General features: G+C 39.0%; 1 protein-coding gene across 6 annotated transcripts in view; it reads right to left on the bottom strand.

Moving 5' to 3' along the window:
• hecw2b (HECT, C2 and WW domain containing E3 ubiquitin protein ligase 2b) overlaps positions 1-21,582 on the bottom strand; it is a 363,894-nt gene that overhangs the window by 294,767 nt on the left and 47,545 nt on the right. The window contains exon 1 of one of the 6 annotated variants that reach the window (XM_072261632.1): positions 20,556-20,651. The exons of the other annotated variants lie outside the window; for them this stretch is intronic. The gene's annotated coding sequence lies outside the window, so the exon portion shown is untranslated. Of the gene's footprint in view, positions 1-20,555; positions 20,652-21,582 lie in introns of those variants that run through there. 6 annotated transcript variants of the gene reach the window in all.

Here is a 21,582-nt window from a genome sequence, read left to right as displayed (position 1 = left end):
CAATCCCTGTACTAATGATCCTGAAGCAAATTTGCATTGTTCCAGGAAAGAGAAATTAAAAGTAACTTCCTTCAAAGTACATTTTTATCAAACTACGTATATCTTATACAACCCTGAGATTCATCTCCTTACAGCCACAAAACAGAATAGGTGAAACGATTAAATTTTGCAATTTTCCTTTAAGGAGCATAGTTCCAAGAGATTTAGTGTTGGAGGACATTATAGAGAAAGATCGGAGCAGGTTGTGGAGTAAATTGAACCTAAAGATGAAAAGCTTAACCTCAAGGCTTTAGTTAGTCTACAGCCAAAAAAGGTAGCGAGGTTAGGTGTGATGATGGTACCCTCCTACAATACTTTCGACAATTACATCCTCCAAATTTTCATTTTTATTGCAACATTCAAGATCATTGTCAATACCTTCAAATTCTTCATCAGTCCTAACTTGCTGAAGTTGTGAAATTGTTTCATTTTCACTCACAGCCATTTCTGGCATCTCCAAGCCTGAATGCTTGAAACTGCAGTGAGCAAAAGAGTTCTGAATTGTCTAATTAATTATTTCTCCCTAACCATCAGTGAAAAAAAAAATCACTGCTTCTTGATCATGAACACATGCAACTGATGCAATTTTAAACTTGGTCACTCTAAGTGTAGTGTCTAATGGCCACACAAATACATGCAACTGACGCTAGTTAGAAGCTGTTTTGCAACAGTCTACTGTCCCAATGAAGTGGTAAGTGTCCCAAATAAGCAAGGGGAATCCCAGCTATTTTCTCAATTAGCTTTTGTTCTTTAAGAGTTCTCCAAAATATGTGGCTGCCTTGATTAACAGTTGGCCCAATTAACCCATTTACAAAGAGGGCACAGCAGCACCTCTACTTCTTTACAAGTTTGTGAAGATTCTGCATGACATCCAAAACTTTAACAAACTTCTATAGACATATAGTGGAGAGTATATTGACTGGCTGCCTCACAGCCTGGTATGGAAACACCAATGCTCTTGAATGGAAAATCCTACTAAAGTAGTGGATGTGGCCCAGTGCATCACGGGTAAAGCCCTCCCAATCATTGAGCACATCTACATGGAGCATTGTTACAGAACCCTGCCACCCAGGTCATGCTCTCTACTCTCTGCTGCTGTCAGGAGCCTCGGGACTCACACCACCACGTTCACGAACAGTTATTACCCCTCAACCATCAGGCTCTTGAACCAGAGGGGATAACTTCACTCGCCCCCATCATTGAAATGTTCCCACAACCAATAGGCTCACTTTGAAGGACTCTTCATCTCATGTTCTCAATATTTATTATTTATTTTCTATTATTATTTTTTCTTTCTTTTTGTATTTTCACAGTTTGTCTTCTTTTGCACACAGGTTATCCATCCTGTTGGCGCCATTCTTCATTTATGGTTATTAGATTTACTGAGCATGCCCACAAGAAAATGAACTTCAGGGTTACATATGGCGACCTATATGTACTTTGATAATAAAATTTACTTAGAACCGGAATCCACTGTATTTCCCTTTTTTAAGATGCTTTGCTGATAAAAATTGTTGATGTTTCGACTTAATGGAAGGAAATCCTGTACCATTCAAGTAAGGAAGAGGACTGCATAAAATACCAAGATAAAGCACATAAATCAGCATTCCCATAGACCAGTAATGTTCAATTTATTCATAATTTCACAATACCTCATCCTGTACTCTCAGAGCTTTAATCACTTGGTTCAGTCTTTTATCCTGTTTCACAGTCAAAGTCATGAATTTTAATTTGTCAAATTTTCACAGAATTCGGTTTTGTATAATTTACCAGAATGCAGGATGATACCAGTTTTGCTTTGCTTGTAACAAGTGAGTCAATCCACTGGAATGGGTAGTTTAGCATATTCATCATATTTCTCTGTATCATGTTTGTTGAATTGTTTGAAGTAAATTAATCATCCTGTTGAATATTCATTATCACAAAGCTGCACAATTGGGCTCTTCTTAAAGGGATTTTCTTCTGTCTTAAACTCATGCACATCCCTTTGACAGTATTGCCCTCAGTAACAAACCCAGTTGAACTAGGAAAGATATTGACTGCAAACATTTTTAACAATGATTTTGACAGCTTTTCTCACTGCTCCTGAATGCAGCAAATGCAATTCAGACACCTCGGCAGACCAACATTCATGACCCACAAGACCTCATCTTACTGGGGAGTCACACACTTAATATGACATGTTTATACCCAAACCTGTTGCAGAAAAGATGTTTAGTGTAAATCATATGGTGGAAGATATTTTGGATCTAATTGAACAGATTTCTGGAAATAATGTTAAGAAATAGCACTACTCTGTAGCACCCTACACTGTATGTACAGAAGCTTACAACACACACAAAATGCTGGAGGAACTCAGCAGGCCCGGTAGCACCTATGGAAAAAAAGTACATTCCCCCCCCCCACCGCCCCCCATAGATGCTGCCTGGCCTGCTGAGTTCCTCCAGCATTTTGTGTGTGTTTCTTGGATTTCCAGCATCTGCAGATTTTCACTTGTTTAAGCTTACAATAAACTTATTTGTAAGATAGTTGCAAATCAAATATTTATATTTTTGCCTAGCAATTTAGTACCAAGATCAGTGTTAAGGAGGTTTGACTTTAGGCAAGGGAAATGCTTCTCTTTTTACTTATGTTTGTGTATTCACTTGGATCCAAGTCTGGAAATGGACTTGATGGACACAAAAGGCAGGAAATCAGTCAGACTGCAAGGCATACTGAGAAATTAAGTGAGAACATAGTAACAGAAACATGAGGATAACAAAAATCAGAAAATAAAATGAGATGGGGGAAAGCAATAAAATAAATAGAAACTAAAAGAAAAAATAAAATAAATTGCAAAAAGATAAGGAAAGACATCTAAAGAAAAATTTTACCATTTTTTATCACTTCATTAAGAGGGAGTTATTAAGAAAAACAGATTGATAGTGAACATTTTTAGTTTTATCATGAAAGAATATTTGCTCAAGAGAGGGCTGGTGTAAAAACAATAATGGGTAATTATCACTTCAACCTCCCAATATGAACATCAATCACTTTCAGAAGAACTAAAGAATCCCCCTGAATGCAGCTCTTAAGCAAAATTCAGCCTTTACTGCCAAAAACAGACATTGCTGTAAACATTTCAAGGGCCAGACAGCTTTAATGGAAATTGAAAGTATTTAATATTTCAAGCTGACGAAATGAAATGCTAATAAGGATTACCAACTCAAACTATTAATTTTGATCCTACATCCACAGACGCTGTCTGACCTGCAACACGTTCTATTTTTACTTACTCACTACATTTGTTCGAGCTTGGAGTAGCAACCTTCCTTAATCTCAGGCATTGCTTCCAGGGTTGGAGTGCATGTGTTGGTAACTGTGGTACACTAGCTACATATTAGGTTGAACCAGAGGGTCAGGTCATGAGGTCACACACGCTAACAGACTAATTTGTGAAATATTCCAAAAAGAATCAGGGTTGGGTGCATGACCAAGACCATGAGATTTATGTGCTAATTAACTGCAAGACACACCCATATTGGAAGCATAACTCTCCACTTAGGCAGAGATAAATTGAGTTAATTTCCCCCAGAGCATTGTTTGTCTTTGGAATTCTTTCTCAAAGAGTGGTGCAGGCAAAATATCTTCACATTTTTAAGACAGAGCTAAAAAGAAAACTTCAGAAAACTCAATAGAATAATTCCTTTGTCTAATGAGCAGACATTAACTTCAATTCTATCTTTTATATGTTAACTAATTTTGTATCTACGCTGATGATATTTTAATTCCATGGGTTTCAATTCTGCTAATTAGTCTAATATGTGTTGCTTTTTCAAATATTTTTTGAAAAGTACACTCAATGATCAAAAGTTTCCACCAAGGCCCAGTGTTCTGAAACATCCTTTTGCCTCAAATCATCTTTTTTCAGGTTAATAGATTGTCAGACATCCCACCTCTGCCGGAAGTTCCGGGAGTCTCCCCCATATTAATAGTGGCTCCCTGATGCCCACAAATTATATACAATATCACGGAAATCAATCTTTTTGAGAGCGAGTGAGAGAAAGCAAGAGAGAGCGAGAGCAAGTGAGCGAGAGAGCACGAGAGCGAAAGCAAGCGAGAGAGAATGCAAGTGAGAGCGCTTGAGAGCGCGCCATGGCGAGTGTTCCAAAAAAAAAATAAAACGTACGTCACCCCAGACTACACTAAAGTGTACCCCTGCCTAACAGAGGTCAAAAATAATGACAGTGTTGCTCGCTGCACTGTTTGCAACAATGACTTTTCTATTGCCCATGGTGGGTTAAGACTGTAAAAGGCATGTTGAGGTGAGTTTAACAGGTGTCATTCGTTCATTAGCACGAATGTTATTTAAACTAGCTGGCCAGCTGCTAAGGAGCTACTTTACTGCAGACATCCCACCTCTCCCGGCAGTCTCCCGCAAATTGATGGTGCTACCTCCCTGAAATGAGTTTTTGCAGGGTGGGATGTCTGGATTGTTATTTAAATGAATGCCAGAACATTAACTCCAAGTTGCTGTTCTGCCATTGCCATTTCCTCCAGAATTAGTCACTGCACATTTATGGAACTTCATGCTTATTCTTCATCCTTTGGTTATACGTTTGAATAAAATGTACATTCTTAACAAATAACCAATTACTGTTGACTTCAAATGTGCATACACAGAGACAACTTGTAATAATGTATACAGTCAATTCACCTTCCTGCATGTAGTTCACCACACACACACATGTCCACGTTATTTACCAATCTGCAGCGTACCAAAGATGAATTGGGTTGAAAACCAGATGTAACATTCAAATCATCACCATTTTGTTGTTGAGAAGAGAGACAAGGTGGCCTTGTATTCTGCTTTTTTTTAAATCTTGGTAGATTATGAAAATCATAATACAGTGGCCTAGATGTGACATGTTTATTGCAGGATTTGCATGATACACAGTGAAAAATGCCAAATATTATCCAAGGAATTGAAACTCTTCATTCTAATTCCTTTTGAAAATTATAATCTATTAAACAAATTGTTATAGAATTTCATTCACCTTACTTCCACATTTTCCTCCACTAGGAACTTTGGCATCTTTTCTCAACGCTACATAATTCACTGAAGAGTCCAACCAGAATGATAATAGGACAGAAAGATGAGTGGCACATTCAGTTTGTACCTGCAGTATGTAAAGAGTAACCCATCTAATTTCACTCTTATATTTGCACAACTCCTTTCTCTTCCGACACCTTTCAAGCTTTCTTCTGAATGCAGCCACTGAAATTGCATCCACTCCTATCAGTGCATTTCAGGTACTAACTGCACACTGTGTCGAATAACATTTTCTTATATCATCCTTGGTTCTTTTGCCAACCACCTTCATTCTAGATGCTCTGATTATGATTCTTCTGCCAATAGGAATAGTTTATATCTCTGAAACTACAACCTACATTGTGTTAAGTACCTTGCACCCTCCTCTGTTCCAGTTTCTCCTACCTATCAACGGAACAGAAAATGCCCATGCCAGGAATCAGTCTGCAAACCTGCTTAGCACCCTCTTCAAAGCGTTCACATACTATACTTCCTAAAACACCCAGAAATTGACCTAAAGAGAACTTGGATGGGCAGAATGGAGACAAAAGGAAGGCAACATGGATGCAGAGTGGAGGGAAACAAAATGCAGAGCAGACTGGAAAGAAGAACATACTTAATCAGCAGCATGTATTGCTTCTTAATGTCATCTGAAAGGGTCACCTTAGTGCTTTCAAATGCATTTAATATTTGCTCCCCAACATATTTGGGAATCCTTACACAGTTAAAGTTGTGATGTAAAGAAAGTAAATTGGTGGCAGTAAAGATACCATGAAATTTATCTGGAATTGTGCATCATCACTGTTCACCTAGGTTAATTAGTTTCATATTTGATTGGATAACATATATAGCAAATAGCAACCAAATAAACAGTTATACTGCCAAAAAAATCTCACTTTACAACACTTATTCACTAATAATCTATGTAAGAAGTAAAGGTCAAGCACCAAAATGCTACAGAATTATTACCCTAGCAATTGCTAATCTCAACTATTTTGTGCCCGTACAGAAAACACTGGAAGGCAGAAGCAACGTGTACTGATCACAAAAAAGGTGATAGCTAGTGCTAATGCCATTAATGCAGCATAATATCTCATGACACTTCCCACGGTACTCTCAACAAATGTTGCCACCCAAACCACAGGAGATCCAGTGTATGTCCAAGTGACCAAAACTTGGTCTAATATTTTAGTTTTAGGCAGCATTTTAAAAAAGGGAAAAAAGACAAAGGTCAAGAGGTAGAATTCTGGAAATTAAATTACTGCTACCGAAGATAGAGCAATTAAGTTCAGGATGATCAAGGTGCAATCACATGACATGCATATTTAATATTGTAAAGCTGGAGGAGATGACAAAGATAGCAAAGGACAGGGCTGAGAAGAAATCTGACAAGTACCAGAGTCCAGTTTATCTAAATGCTAGGGACCAGTAGGTGATGGGTGAATGGGACTTAGCACAGGTCAGGACACATGGCATCAGAAATGCCCAGAGGCTGTTGCAGTAAATGGGGCTGTGAAAAAGTAGAATCAAGCTAAGATGCAGAGCTGAACACTGGTGGACTTAGTGATGTTGCAGATGTAATGGAAGCTCAAAGGGTAAAATATATGATAATTGCAATTGATCTGGTTCAATTACAGTCTAATCGATAATGGAGCCAATACCCAAGGAATGGAATTTATAACTGAGGAATGAATGTTACTTTTCTCCTTAACACTTTGCTGGAAGAAATTTCCAGTGTTTTACTACATTGCATAAGAAGCCTGACAATTTTGAGATAGCAGAGGGGTCAAGAGGAGTGGTTGTGCAGTAACACCGAGTACAATTGACATCTGTGTGCAGCCTGACACTGTTATACCAGATGAAGTTGACAAATGTATGATAAATAGAAGGTAGCAAGGATGGGTTCTATGGATGCCAAAGGCAATATCCAGGTTTGGGAGGCAAAGCTATCAGTGGTGATTCTCTGACATGGATAAGAATGAAAAAAGATTGGGGGGGGGGTCCATTTAATGGGAAGATTTTAAAGGAGGATCGTATAGTCAACTGTCAGACTACAGTTAGAAAGGAAATATTATCTTTGACGTAATCAGGAAAGAAGTCATTTAAACTATGTTCCAGGGCATAGGATAGGGCAACTGGAAAGGAGATGCACTTAAGGGAGGAAACTGAGGTTGAGATTCTTGAGAGTTTTGATGACAACAGACATGAAATGGAGACAATACCAGACTATGCAAAAAAAAACTAGAATCAATGGCTTTGTGCATGAAATCACAGGAAAAGTGCACCATTAATAAAAAATAATCGTATTGTATTATAAAACACAAAATAATACGTGGCAGAGAGTTACAATGTCAGCAAAAGATGTCAAATTAATACAATTTTAGAAACATCAAAAGATTCACTTAATAAACTGTTTAGAACCAACGCATTTTAGTTTCTGTTATTGTATTTCTACCATAAATATCTGCTCTAAAATAAATAATATGGAATAGTGAATTGCTTTCCCTATGCACTTTACAATATATTATTGTGATACAAGATCAGAACTGAATGCCTGTTCTGGGAGACTCGTGTCCGACAAACCTTGAGGTGCCTGCATCAAGTAGCCACAGTTGCAGAAGTACATAGGAAGATCACCAGTAGATCATGAGATTTGTATTGAGCTTAAGGTCTATATTCAAACACCCTTTTCCAGATGGCCAAGGGCTGTATGGGAACACTAAAATCAATCATGAATTTCATCACTGTGAAATGGATCCTAAGAAATAGAAGACAGACCACATTTTCCAAGACTTGTCATGAACCTTTACTGTCAGAGGTTAGAGTTGTATAGTCGGGGCAAGTTAAGAATCTGTTTCATATCACTTCACGGGCTTCACTAGACCAGTCGATAACTTGGAAGATGCCTTCTGATTGTACGCAGAGTAATTACAGCTTGTAAACTACAGTTTGACAATTGAAGTTAGGATGACCCAAGTTCTGGAGTAGAGGTGAAAGAAATCCAAAGGCTTCCCATTACTCTTCCCGCCACACCAATAGTGAAGTGTGCTGAATGCTTGAGATTGCATTGTAGACAAAAAGATTAGGGAAAATAAACACTTGAAAGCAATGACACAATTTGCTTAACACTAATCTTCATTAAGACTGGCTATGTTGTTGCCCCATTGACTACAAGACATGGGAGCAGAGTCAGACCATTCGGACTATTGAGTCTGCTCTACCATTCCATCACGGCTGAGAGTAAATAAAATAGACTATTTTACTATGATGTCTGTCGCACAGAGATGAATTGTTGTGTATGCTTATTGCATTTGGAAGGAGAGATTTTCCATAATGATCCTTGTGACGGTGGAGCTGAATGAGTCCGTTCGAAAGGGTGCTCTGCTGCTTATTCAGCAGGTCATGGAGAGGATGTGCCTGATTGTCCATAATGCGTAACAGTTTGTTTAGTGACCTCCTCTCCACCACTGAATCAAAACAGTCCGGGTTGTAGCCAAGGACGAATCCAGCCTTTTTGATGAGTTTATTTAGTCTTTTTGCATCACCATCATTGATGTTGCTCCCCCAACATAAAGAAGACTGCACTAGCTACAACTGACTGGTAAAAGATCTCCAACATCCTGCTGCACACATTGAAGGATCTCAGTTTCCTTAGAAAATAGAGTCTGCTCATCCCCTTCTCGTAAACAGCCTTGGAGCTGGTTTTCCAGTCAAGTCAGTTGTTGAAGTGAACATCCAAACATTTGTACTCCTCCACCACCGCTCCCAAAATATAAACAGGACTCTTCACATCACGGTCCTCTTCCTTCTAAAATCAATTACCATCTCCCTAGTTTTGGCCACATTCAAGTGCAGGTGATTCCTCCCACACCACTCCCCAAACTTGTCCACTAGTCCTCTGTACTCCAACTCCTGCCCACCACCGCAAAGTCATCAGAGAACTTCTGCAAGTGACAAGACTCAGATATGTACTGAAAGTCTGAGGTGTGCAGTGTGGAGACAGGACAGTCCCTTGTGGTGCTCCAGTACCACTCACCACCACATATGACAGAACTACCCAGCTGATCAAACTGGGGTCCATCTGTCAGGTAGTCAGTAATCCAAGAAATAGGATCTGTCTAGGCCCATCCTTTGCAGCTTCTTGCTCAGAAATGGCTGGGTTGTATTGAAGGCACTAGAGAAATCAAAAAATATGATTCTCACAAAGCCATCCAGGTGGGAGTGAGCTCTCTGCAACAGGCAGAAGATGGCATCTTCCACGCCCACATGAGATTGGAAGGCAAACTGTAGAGGGTCCAATAAAGATCTCACCTGTGGTCCAATGTAAATCAGGACCAACCTCTCCAGCACCTTCATCACATGAGATGTGAGAGCAATTGGTCTATTTTAAGTTCTAGCCCTCTCAAAACAAATATTAACATTGTATCTGCTTTCCTTTCCACCGACTCAAACTGCTAGTTAACCTTTAGGGAATCCTACACAAGGACTCCCACATCCCTTTGCACCTCCGATTTTTGAGTTTTCTCCATATTTAGAAAATTGTCTACACATTTATGCCTCGATCAAAAATGACTCCCTTTACTCCCTCTCTTTACCTCCTACCAATCAGCCAATCTTCTATTCCTGTTAATATTTTTTCCTATCATACCATGGGCTCTTATCTTGTTAAGCAGCCTTGTGTGTGGCATCTTGTCAAATGCCTTCTGAAAATCCAAGAACACAACATCCAGTGACGCTCCTTTGTCTATCCAGCTGTGTTACTTCCTCAGAGAATTCCAACAGCTTTGTCATGTAAGACATCCCTTTAGGGAAACCATGCTGACTTTGGCCTATTTTATCATGTGCCTCCAAGTACACTGAAATTTCACCCTTATTAATGGAGTGCATCATCTTTCCAACCACTGAAGTCGAGCCCACTGGCCTAAAATTTCCTTTCTTCTGCTTCCCTCCCTTCTTAAAGAGTGGAGTAACATTTGCGATTTTCCAGTCCTCCAGAAACATTCCAGCATTTAGTGATTCATTGAAGATCATTACCAATCCATCCACAAAATCTTCAGTACTATTTTCAGAACCTTGGGATGATGTCCACCTTGTCCAGGTGACTTACTGCTGCAAGAAAAAGTTTGTCAACCCTTTAGAATATTTGGTTTTCTGCATTAATTACTCATAAAATGCAGTCTGAACTTCATCTAAGTCACAATACTAGGCAACACAACCTGCCTAATCTAATAATACACAAACAATTGTACTTCTCGACAATACTGAGTACACCATTTAAGCAATAATAGTCTAGATTCAAAAGTAGTATGTGAACTTCTGGGGTAATGCCTTCTACAACAGCTATTTGAAGTCAGGTGTTCTAATCAATGAGATGAAATTGGAGGTGTGGATTGTAAAGGTACCCTGTCCTATAAAAAAAGACACACAAAGTCAGGTTACTGACAGAGCCTGCAATTCTCAAGGAATATTTTTGTATGTGCACCATGCCTCAATCAAAGGAACTTTCAAAGGACCTCAGAATAATTGTAGAGAGACACAAAGGTGGAAAAAGCTACAAAAACATTTCTGAAGACAAGAACATTCATCAGTCCACAGCAAGAGAAATTGTCAAACAAATGGATGAAATTTAATACTGTTGCTACTCTCCCTAGGAGTGAGTGTCCTCCAAAGATCACACTAAGAGTACAACATGTAATGCTGAAAGAGGTGGAAAAGAACCCAAGCGTAATGGCAAAGAACTGCAGAAATCTCTAGAACTTGCTAAAGTCTCTGTTCATGTGTCCACCATAAGGAACACTGAACAAGAAAGGAAACCACAGTTCTTCAAAAAAAAAAAAAAAAAAAAAAGCAGAATTGCACTCTGCTATGTTTGGAGGAAAAAGGGCATTGCAGACCAACACCAAAACCTCATCCCAACTGTGAAGCATGGTGGAAGGAGGATCATGGTTTGGGGCTTCTTTGCATGCCCCAGGACAACTTGCAATTGCTGAGGGAACATCAAATTCAAAATTGTATCAAGACGTTTTACAGGAGAATGTCAGGGTAGTGGTCTAATACCTGAAGATTAATAATAGTTGGATGATGCAACAAGACAATGATCCAAATCACAAGAGCAAATCAGCAACAAAATGGTTCAAAAAGAAGAAAATTCATGTTTTGGAATGGCAAAGTCAGAGTCCAGACCTTAACCCAATTGAGATACTGCGACATTACCTGAAGAGGTCTGCTCATGCAACGTATCCCAGAAATACTGATGAACTGAAACAGTTTTGTATGGAGGAATGGCCTAACATCTCTCATTGCCATTGTGCAAGTCTTACCCCAGCTCCAGGAAATATTTGGTGAAGTTTATTGCTGCTAAAGGAGGTTCAACCAGTTAGCAAATACAAGGCTCACAAACATTTTCCAGCCTGGACTGTGGATGATTAAATAATGTGTTCAAGAAAGACATGAAACGTACAATTGTTTGTGTGCTATTAGTTTAGGCAGATAGTGTTTGTCTATTATTGAGACTTAGATAAAGATGAGACCACATTTTAGGAGTAATTGCAAAGGGTTCACAAACTTTTTCTTGCAATTGTATCTACCTTCCAACCTTTCAGCATCCCAAGTTCTTAGTAATAGCAACTACACTCATATCTGCCCCAACACTTTTGTATTTCTGATATACTGCTAGTGCCTTCCACAGTGAAGATTGACGTAAAATACTTCAGTTAGCCACAGTAGTGTCATTCTCCCTTTAGAATAGTTTTTCACCTTTGTTATGTATCTATCCTGAGCCTTCCGAATTGCTCACGGGAAGTCCAGACATTGCTCTTCTGCCATTATCCCTGCGAGGGTCTCCTTCCAATCAACTTTGGCCAGTTCCTTTTTCATGCCTCTGTAATTTCGTTTACTCCACTGTAATACTGATACATCTGATTTTAGCTTCTCCTTTCCAAACTGACCCGGCTGGTGGTGTAGTGGCATCAGCATTGGACTTCGGGACGAAAGGTCCCAGGTTCATATCCAGCCAGCCGGCTCCCCTGCACACTTTCCATCCGTGCTGGGTTACGAGCTGGTGATCTCTTTGGAAACTCACCCGGCAGAAGGCATTGGCAAACCACTGCTGTTACTTGCCCCGTACGCAATTCCCCACTACGTCAGAGAGGCGTGCAGGGAAATCGTCCGCTAACCAGAGAAACTCCGGATGCGATGTACCTTTCCTTTCCTTCCAAACTGCAGCGTAAAATTTATTGTATTTTGATCACTGGCTCCTGAGGGTTCCTTTACCTTAAGCATCCTAATCAAATCTGATTCATTACACAATACCCAATCCAGAATTGCCTTTCCTCCTAGTGAACTCAACACAAGCTGCTCTAAAAAGCCATCTTGTAGGCATTCTATAAATTTCATCTCTTGGGATCCAACACCAACCTGATTTTCCCCAATCTACCTGTATATTGAAATCCCCCATGACTATCGCAACATTGCAATTTTCACGTGTCTTTTCTATCTCCCATTGTAATTTGTACTCCACATCCTGGCTACTATTCGGAGGCCTGTATACAACTTCTATCAGGGTCTTTTTGCCCTTGCCGTTTCTTAACTCCACCCACGGGTACCTGCGACTTCCAATCCTACGTCACTCCTTTTTAGGAATTTGATTTCAATTTTTACCAACAGAGCTACCCCCTCTGCCAAAAATAGTTATAATTAGATACAATGTGTATCCTGGGATATTAAGCTTCCAACTATGATCTTCTTTCAGTCTCTACTCAGAAGTCCACAACATCCTACGTGCCAATCTCTAACTGCGCTATGTGATCATCTCCCTTTTGTATACTACGTGCATTGAAATATAACTCCTTGAGTCCTATATTGATCACCCTTTTTGATTTTTCTCCCATGTTTCTCTTCAAGTCATCCCACTGACTGCAGTTTGGGCCTACCATCTGTCTGTTCTTTATTTGAGATCATGACTTGCATGCAGTTTGAAGCATATGCAAGAAGGGAATGAAATTCTGCTAGCAGCCAAGTTTAAGAGGGATTCTGTGCTCTCCCTGCTGATTGACAGAGTCATGGGCCTTAATAAGGTTGAGGAGATGGTGTTATAATGGTTGGTTCTGCTTCCTGCATTTCTCAGAGCTGTCCCATGTTGGAGATGACGTTCACTGTTTCTTTAGATTAATCCACAGAACATCTCTTCAGCCACTGAGAGGAGACAAATGAAGTGGATACTGGCGATAACTTTACCCTACAGCAGAGAACATGGTCAGATTTGTCTGCTTCTAAAGGAAATTTAATGGTTGTGTCATTCAAGGTCCCACAAAATGTGGGAGATATATGGAAGAATGTGGGAATGGATTGGCAAATGAAGTTCTTCGGCTTCCACGAATTTGAACGTCAATGGGAAACTATCATCTTCCAAGGCTTTGCCTTTTTAAGTTAGCATCCATCAGTTTTTTTAAAACTCAGTTACCGTCTGGGGAAAACAGCACATCTGGGCCATACAGGTTGAGATGCAGTCAGAGAGCTCAAGTCAAGAATACAGTCGCAGTTGAGAAGATCTTCTAAGTATTCCTAACAGTGAGTGTTGACTGCCTCTCAGTCTTTGATCAGTTCTATTTTGGTTATTTTGAGTATTATGGCTATGACAGCACAGAAGAATCTATGCACATCATAACTGTCAAGAAGGTATGTAACCGCCTTGTTCTATCCACCAATAATTCTTTAATTAAAACGGTTTTCTGCTGGGCTCTACCTCCAGGTGCCCATAGGGCTGCTTTTCCCCTTGAGGCAAGGTGGGATCTCCAACGCAAATATACCTCGCTTCGCAGTTAATTAGCACAAGGATCACAAGATCATGCTTATCAAACCAGAAGAGATACTTCCTGAAGTGGGTTTGTGTCACAAATTAATTAGATTGGCATGTTGGACCTCATGACTTTCTTGCTCATTCTAAATTATAGCCCGCACACCCTGGAATCTATGAACAAGAACGGGGACTGCTATACCAAGCCTGGGAGAGACAAACTGATCCTCATGGGTAAACTTAAAACATCAGGGAGAGAAAAGATGCAACACTCTAACAAGGAGTGATCAGCAAACAGGGAGTTGGGAAAGCCAATTCCAAGAGGAACCTCTTCCTGACAAAATACTTCGGAGAACCATCATACGCTATCCAACACCACATTTATCCACACAGACAAGCTCAAGAGCTAATAGTTACATACTGATCCAGGCATCGGCACGTCATAGTCACAGAGAAATACCGCAAGGAAACGGACCCGTCAGACCACTCAGTCTCTGTTGGCAAGTTTCCACCCAGATTCTACTTAGCACCAACACGCTAGGGATGGTTTACATTTTCCACTCAACATACCAATTTACATATCTATGGGACGTTGGAGAAAACTGTGGTACCTAGGGGAATCCCATGCAGTCACAGGCAGAACGTGCAAATTCCACACAGACAGCACGCTAAAGAATTGAACTAGGGTCTCTAGCACTGAGAGGTCACAGGTCTACTATCTGCGCCTCTGTTAGACGATGTACTCAAAGTTCAAAAGTTCAAAGTAAATTTATTATCGAAGTACATATATGTCACCATATATTATCCTATTATTCATTTTCTTGCAAGCATGTTCAATAGATACAGAGAAATACAATAGAAGCAATAAAAATCGCGCACAAAGATGGGCAAATAACCAATGTGCCAAAGACGACAAACTGTGCAAATACAAAAAAAACAAATAAATAATGCAAGGACATCCACATCATACTTAAGACAAAATACTTCTAATGCCTGACTGATGCTTGGCAATTTTCAGAATTTGTAAACAGCTGAATCTGGTGATTGCATTCCTTTTCAACTATTTCACATTCCTTAAGATAAAATGGTAGGTTAAAATTCCATCTAGCATTCTTTTGAGTTATTTCAGTAGTTTATGTTATTTTCTGATAAGCAGTGTCCTGAGGGATATGCATCCGCATCAACCACACCATAACTGTTGGAAAGTCCATAATTTAATCTTCTCTGTTATCTCCATCAGCAGGACTGCAACAAAATATTTCAATAAGAAAATAGTTATCGGTCTCAAGGAGCCTTTAGAGATAGCTCCTCTGTGACAGTGTCAAAATCAATATAACTTACCGCCAACAGGAGCCAAAGAATGTCCAAAGCATCTTAAGTCTACCCAAAACAATATCTGGTGTAATGGTAAATGACACAAAATCAGTCTCAGAATTGATAGGTTTAGAGTAAAGTTGGTATGAAAATTTCCATATGGATAGGCTAATTTTATCAAATTCATTGCTAAAACCTTGGCAGAATTGACTGCATTTGTGTGCATGTCCAAAGGATAATTTACCGCAATAAGAATTTTGATATATGACTTGCTTAGAATTTACATTGCTGAAAAATCAGTAAGTCTGCTTTATCCAAACCCAAAATAATTTGGATTATTGAAAAGAATCAAAAACCTTCAGATACTGCATATCTGAAATTTTTAAGAAGTGCTAGAAATTTTCAGCAGGTCAGGCAGAACCAATTCTGATGAAGGACTGTTGATCTGAAACACTACCTGTGCTTTTCCTCTCCTCACATAATTATTATCTACATGACCTGGTCTGATCTAAAGCACACAGTCAGATTCTAAAAAGAGAAAAGCAAGTTAATGTCCCAAGTCTCTCCCACAGGATACCACTTAGAAAACAGCTCAGAGGAGCTCTAGGTGAAATTTTAACCTGCCATTTTAGTTTAAAGAAAGAGAAATGGTTGAAAAGGAATGTATTCTCTAGATTAATGTCATTTACAAATATTGATCATTACCAAGTATCAATCAGGCACTGGAGAATTTTGTTTTAAGTTTGAGTTAATATAATGCCATACAGAACAATCAGAGATTAAATATAGTTTTAAAATTCTCAAATTTGTTTTCAAATCATTCACTAGTCCCAGCTCCCCTTTTTCCAGAGGTCTATTTCATCACAATAACAATAGATAAACCTGTAAGTCTAAGATATGTGTGCTCATTAATTCTGGCTTCTTGATCATTTCCCCATTTAATTACTCTCTTATTCATGACCAGCTTTGCAATCCCCTCCTCAAATATTTTGAGTTCCTTACCTGCTTTTTTTACTTCAAAATATTTCAAAAAACCTACATCTTTGACCACAGATCAGCAACCTTAAGCAAATCTACCTCACCATCTCTTATGAAACACCCTGATAGTTTCACTAAGCAAAAATGCTGTATATTTTATGTTTCATATTCTCACATGTGGTACTTCACTTCTATTAAACTACCTAAGGGATTGTTGCAAAGTTTCAGAAAGCAGAAAAGTATTAATTGGATCATGCTCAAATACATTTTGTTTAACTGATAACACTCAAATACAAAGTCAAGAATCTGACGAAGGATGAACTTGGTCTAGCATCACAGAAATATTGATATTGTTTCACCTGCTCACTACAGACAGAGAGTTAAGGCTGAGGTTATTGTTTCCTCCTGGAAATATTGTGCTTTGAGTTAAAGGGTCCAATCCTTGGGCATCAAAAAAAAACTGGGAGCTCATTTCCTGATAGGAGTAAACACAGAATCTCTGAATATTTTTGAGGTAATGGTAGACAGTATCTTGAGAAACCAGAGGTGAAATAAACACATGAATCATGAGGAAGAGAAGGGCCCTTCCATGTCCCTCAAATCCACCCTGCCTTTCAGTAAGATCACGGTGATCTGATTGCAATATCTATTTTCATCTACTCTCAGTCATTTTTCACCACATTTGCTCATCAAGTAATTATCTAGCTCGGCCCTAAAAAAATATTCAGAGACTTTGTTTCTACTGCCCTTTGAAGAAGGAGGTCCCAAAGACCAAAAGAGCAACAATCTTATCAATGCCCAAGAAGCGCAGGGTGAGCCACAATAGGTCTACAGTGGATGCAATCTCAGACTTGTATCACCCAGACAATATTAATACCTACATCAGGCTGTTGTTAATTGATTACAGTGCAGTGTTCAGCACAATCATACCCTCCATTCTAATCAACAAGCTCCAAAACCTGAAACTCTGCATCTCCCCGTGCAACTGGATCTCTGACTCCCTTCACTGGGATACCACAGTCTCTGCAGATCAGAAAGAACATCTCCTCGCTGACAATCAGTAATGGTACACCTCAAGGATGTGTACTTAGCCCACTGCTCTACTTTCTCTACACCCATGACTGTGTGGCCAGGCGCAGTTCAAATTTCATTATAAAGCATACACAAAAGTAGGAAGGAGCTCTGCAAACTTTCAGAATCAGATTCAATCACTGGCATATGTCATGAAATTTTTTAACTTAGTGACAGCAGTACAATGCAAAACATAACAACGTTGAACAAAAAAAATAAACCAATTGAAGTATTTATATGCGTAATCAATTGTTTAATTTTAAATGGTGCAAAAATAGAAATTTTTTTTTTAAAGTGACTAGTTTCCAAAGGTTCAATGTCCATTCAGGAATCAGATGGCAGAGGGGAAGAAGTTGTTCCTGAATCGCTGAGACACCACCTTTCTGAAGCACCATTCAGTAGCCCCCCCGCCCACCCGACAGCGATGCAGTCTGTCAGAATGCTCTCCATGTTACATCAGTGGAAATTTCAATGTTCACGATTTAGATTTTTTCCCCCTTCCTTCCCCACAAAATAGACATTTTTCCATGTTATACCTCTTACCGAATCTTTATTAACTCACTTCGCAATCTATGTCCTTGTGCAGCATCCTTATGTTCCCTTCACAGCACAATATTTCCTTACATATTCTTTGAAGTTAACAAATATACCTTTGATGCCTTTGGGGCAGTATATGGTGAAATATACAGACTTCGATAATAAATTTCTCCAAATCAATTAAATAAATTATAAAATGTTGAGGTCTCAACAATAATCCCTGTGGCATGCCACTTCATACACCCTGCTAAACAGAACGTAATCCTGTTACCAAATAATCTTCAACCTACATCTGGATCATAGCTTGCACATGATCTCTTTTCTTTGTCAAATCCTGAAAAACGGCTTGATATAAAACGCTTTCTTAAAAAGTTAGTTTATCCACTGGTTTCCCCTTTATTGACCAGACATGCTACTTTTTCACTGACCTATACTTGTGATATATTATATTCTTGTACAATTTATCCCTGGATTGAAGCGAAAAGGGAACTTAATGCCAATAACCATATATCCTTGACCAAAATAAAAATTATAAAGTAAAACAACAAATCAGTACTTTCTTATCTGCTATAATGATGTATTGTATCATTTTTGGAATTAAATCAAATGGACCAGAATTTTCAGAAGAATACAACACAGACACAGCCAAAAAATGCTATGTATGGAGGTAACTCTGAGCAATCCGCCCCAGAGTGCTGTGAGCATCACCAAAAGCAGAATATAACTGTCATAGCTATAATTTATTAAAGTCACAAAATAATATAATTTTCCAGCATGGTGGTCTGATGGCATATAATAATGGATTGCGGTGGTGGTGATGGCCTAGCAACAATATGACTTGTTGATTTACACTTTAATTGACTTTGCTGAAATAATGTGCTGAGACTGAACTTGCAGTTCCAGGAATTGTTAAATTTGATCAACTGTAAGATGTATTTCCCACTCCAAAGATTTCTCTCACTAATCTAAAGGTTCAGTTCATGAATGGGAAAGTTCTTCCATCTCGTGGGTCAGTTATATTCCAAACAGAGTTGGAAAACATTTTCCTTCACACTCCTTCAGTGGAGGGTTTGAGTTTAAGTGACACAAGTTAAAAAATTTGTGTTGGCAACAAGAAACCAACAAATGAGAGCGTTCAGAGAGATATTAGCCGGGAATTGAACATGATGAAAAAACATTATACATTTTCATGGTTGCTAAGTTACAAAGAGCAAAACGTAAGAGGGCAAGGAAAATACAGGGGAGAAAGCAATGAGAAGTAGGAACAATGAACTAATATTTATGTGAACAAAAAGTGGAAGCATCCATTCACCTTACAGAGTGAAAAATTATATTCTCAACAACATATTGATTTATTAAATAGTTACTTAATATTTGTCTGTGCCCAGGAAGGAGAGGAAACATTAATGCCAGCTATCAGATTTGCAGTGATAGCAGTGCAAGCAGAAAATCCAAAAACAACTCAGGATACATAGTTACAGAGAGAAACAGAGTACCCAGTTCAAACCATTTTGATTCACAAAGGGACTCAAATACATTAAGTTTACTGAGAATTAAAAACAGTTTCACAATGTTTTTCAAAAGCACTAGTAAGACATGTTCAGGACAAATAAATTAACATGTGTAATACCCATGTTAAGGAAAATTTCTTGAAATAATTTGCATTGATCCATGACTAAAATATGTATCAGGTATGATTTCTTAAATGACTTTGCATAGATATAGGAATGGAAGTATGCTTAATTAAACTACATTCTTCCTCTCATCCTCCCCTAAACATTATAAAATATTTAGGAAACTTAAGAGACAAATTAATAAGTGCACTGCACATTACAGTACATGGTTGACAGGAAGACAGTGGAGAGCTAGCCAAGCAGCCAAGAAAAATGTAAAGATTTTGAAAGACAGACTGGCTTGTAGTATGGGCAACCAATGACAAGGATCAGAATCAGATTTAATCACTGGCATACGTCGTGAAATTTGTTAATTTTACAGCAGCAGTATAATGAAATACATGACATACAAGTATAGAGGGAAAAAAACTGAGTTACATGAAGTACATATGTCTATTAAATAGTTAAGTTAAAATAAATATCGCAAAAAAACAGAAATAAGAAAGTAGTGAGGTAGTATTCACGGATTCAATGCCCATTTAGGAATCGGATGGCAGAGGGGAAGAAGCTGTTCCTGAATTGCTGAGTGTGTGCCTTCAGGGTTCTGTACCTCCTTCCCAATAGTACCAGTGTGAAGAGGACATGCTCTGGGTGATAGGTGAAGCCAGGTGGGTTAGAAAGGTAAAAGGCTCAAGGAGAAGGGATGTGATGGGAGTGGAGAGTGGACCATGGGAGAAAAGACAGGAGAAGGAGACTCAAGGGGTGGTGATAGGCAGGTGAGAAGAGGCAAGGGGCCAGAGAGGGAAATAGAAGCAGAGAGGAGAGGGAGGCCTCAAGGGTGGCCTCATCATGGTACAAGAGAGGGCCATGGTCCGACATGTTGGAAAGTCTGGCAGAGGATCAGAGTTTGGATCCCGAAGTACCTGAAAATACTGAGGACTTGGGGTACAGAGAGAAAAATCTTCAATTATGCTTATTTTACTAAAATTTGAAAGCAATTAGAATTTTTTTTATATGGGTAGTTAGGTCAATAGCTGTCAGACTACAAGAGGAACAGAGAAGCCATACAAGAAGAGTCTATACAGTTAAAAAGCTATGAATAAGAATCATATTGGCAATTAATCACAAATTATAATACCTGTATCCAAATCTTTTTGGAGCTGCAATTAAAGACGTTATTCCTCTTCCAGTACAATCCAAGGAACATACAGATTAAAGCGATGCTATTTAAGATATGTGACATCCTATCTGCAGTTCTGGGTGCATTTATGGTCACTCATCCACTGGAAGACAGCTGCCCTTCCGGAGTACAAGGAGAAGGATAAAATACTGAAAAACATTAATTTTAAATTATTTGAAAAGACTAATGTAATTTGACGTGTTTAAGCAGCTAATACTTAAAATAGAAGTTTCCCTAATGCCTCTGTGAATCAAAACAAACTGAGCCAGAAAATACAGTTTAAAGAAAGAATCCTCTAATAGTCGGGAGCAAGTGAAAGGATATTATAGAATGAAAGTGAAAAAGATCTCAGGGTCTAATTGTGCTCTCAGGATTGCTACACATACCATTTGCAAGTGAGGCCATAAACAGGAAGATCATAAATGAGGGGTGATTGATAAGTTCATGGCCTAAAGTAGAAGCAGTCAATTTTAGAAAACCTAGCACATTTATTTTTCAACATAGTCCCCTCCTACATTTACACACTTAGTCCAGTGGTCGTGGAGCATACGGATCGCTTCTTTGTAGAAGACGGCGTCTTGGACCTCCAGAAAGGTCCACAGCACGGATGATTGATAAGTTTGTGGCCTAAAGTAGAAGGAGATGAGTTACTAACTTCAAACTTTCTGCATAATCACTCAAAGAGTTGAACTGCACGTGCATGTAACGAGAGCTGTATAACTCTGAGGAAGACATCAGCAGTATACCAGACACTCAAGGGTGGCAGGGAAGAGAAGTGTGCACAGTCACAATTACGACAGAGAAAGTACTCAGGAAGCTGAATAGTCTAAGGGTAGATAAATCTCCCGGACCAGATGGAATGCACCCTCCTGTTCTGAAGGAAGTAGCTGTGGAGATTGCGGAGGCATTAGCGATGATCTTTCAAAAGTCGATAGATTCTGGCATGGTTCTGGAGGACTGGAAGATTGCAAATGTCACTCCGCTA

The sequence above is a fragment of the Mobula birostris genome, chromosome 6 (assembly GCF_030028105.1).
Source record: "Mobula birostris isolate sMobBir1 chromosome 6, sMobBir1.hap1, whole genome shotgun sequence".
Classification (NCBI taxonomy): domain Eukaryota; kingdom Metazoa; phylum Chordata; class Chondrichthyes; order Myliobatiformes; family Myliobatidae; genus Mobula; species Mobula birostris.
The sequence above is the reverse complement of the archived record's forward strand: the minus strand, read 5'-3'. Positions and strand labels throughout refer to the sequence as shown.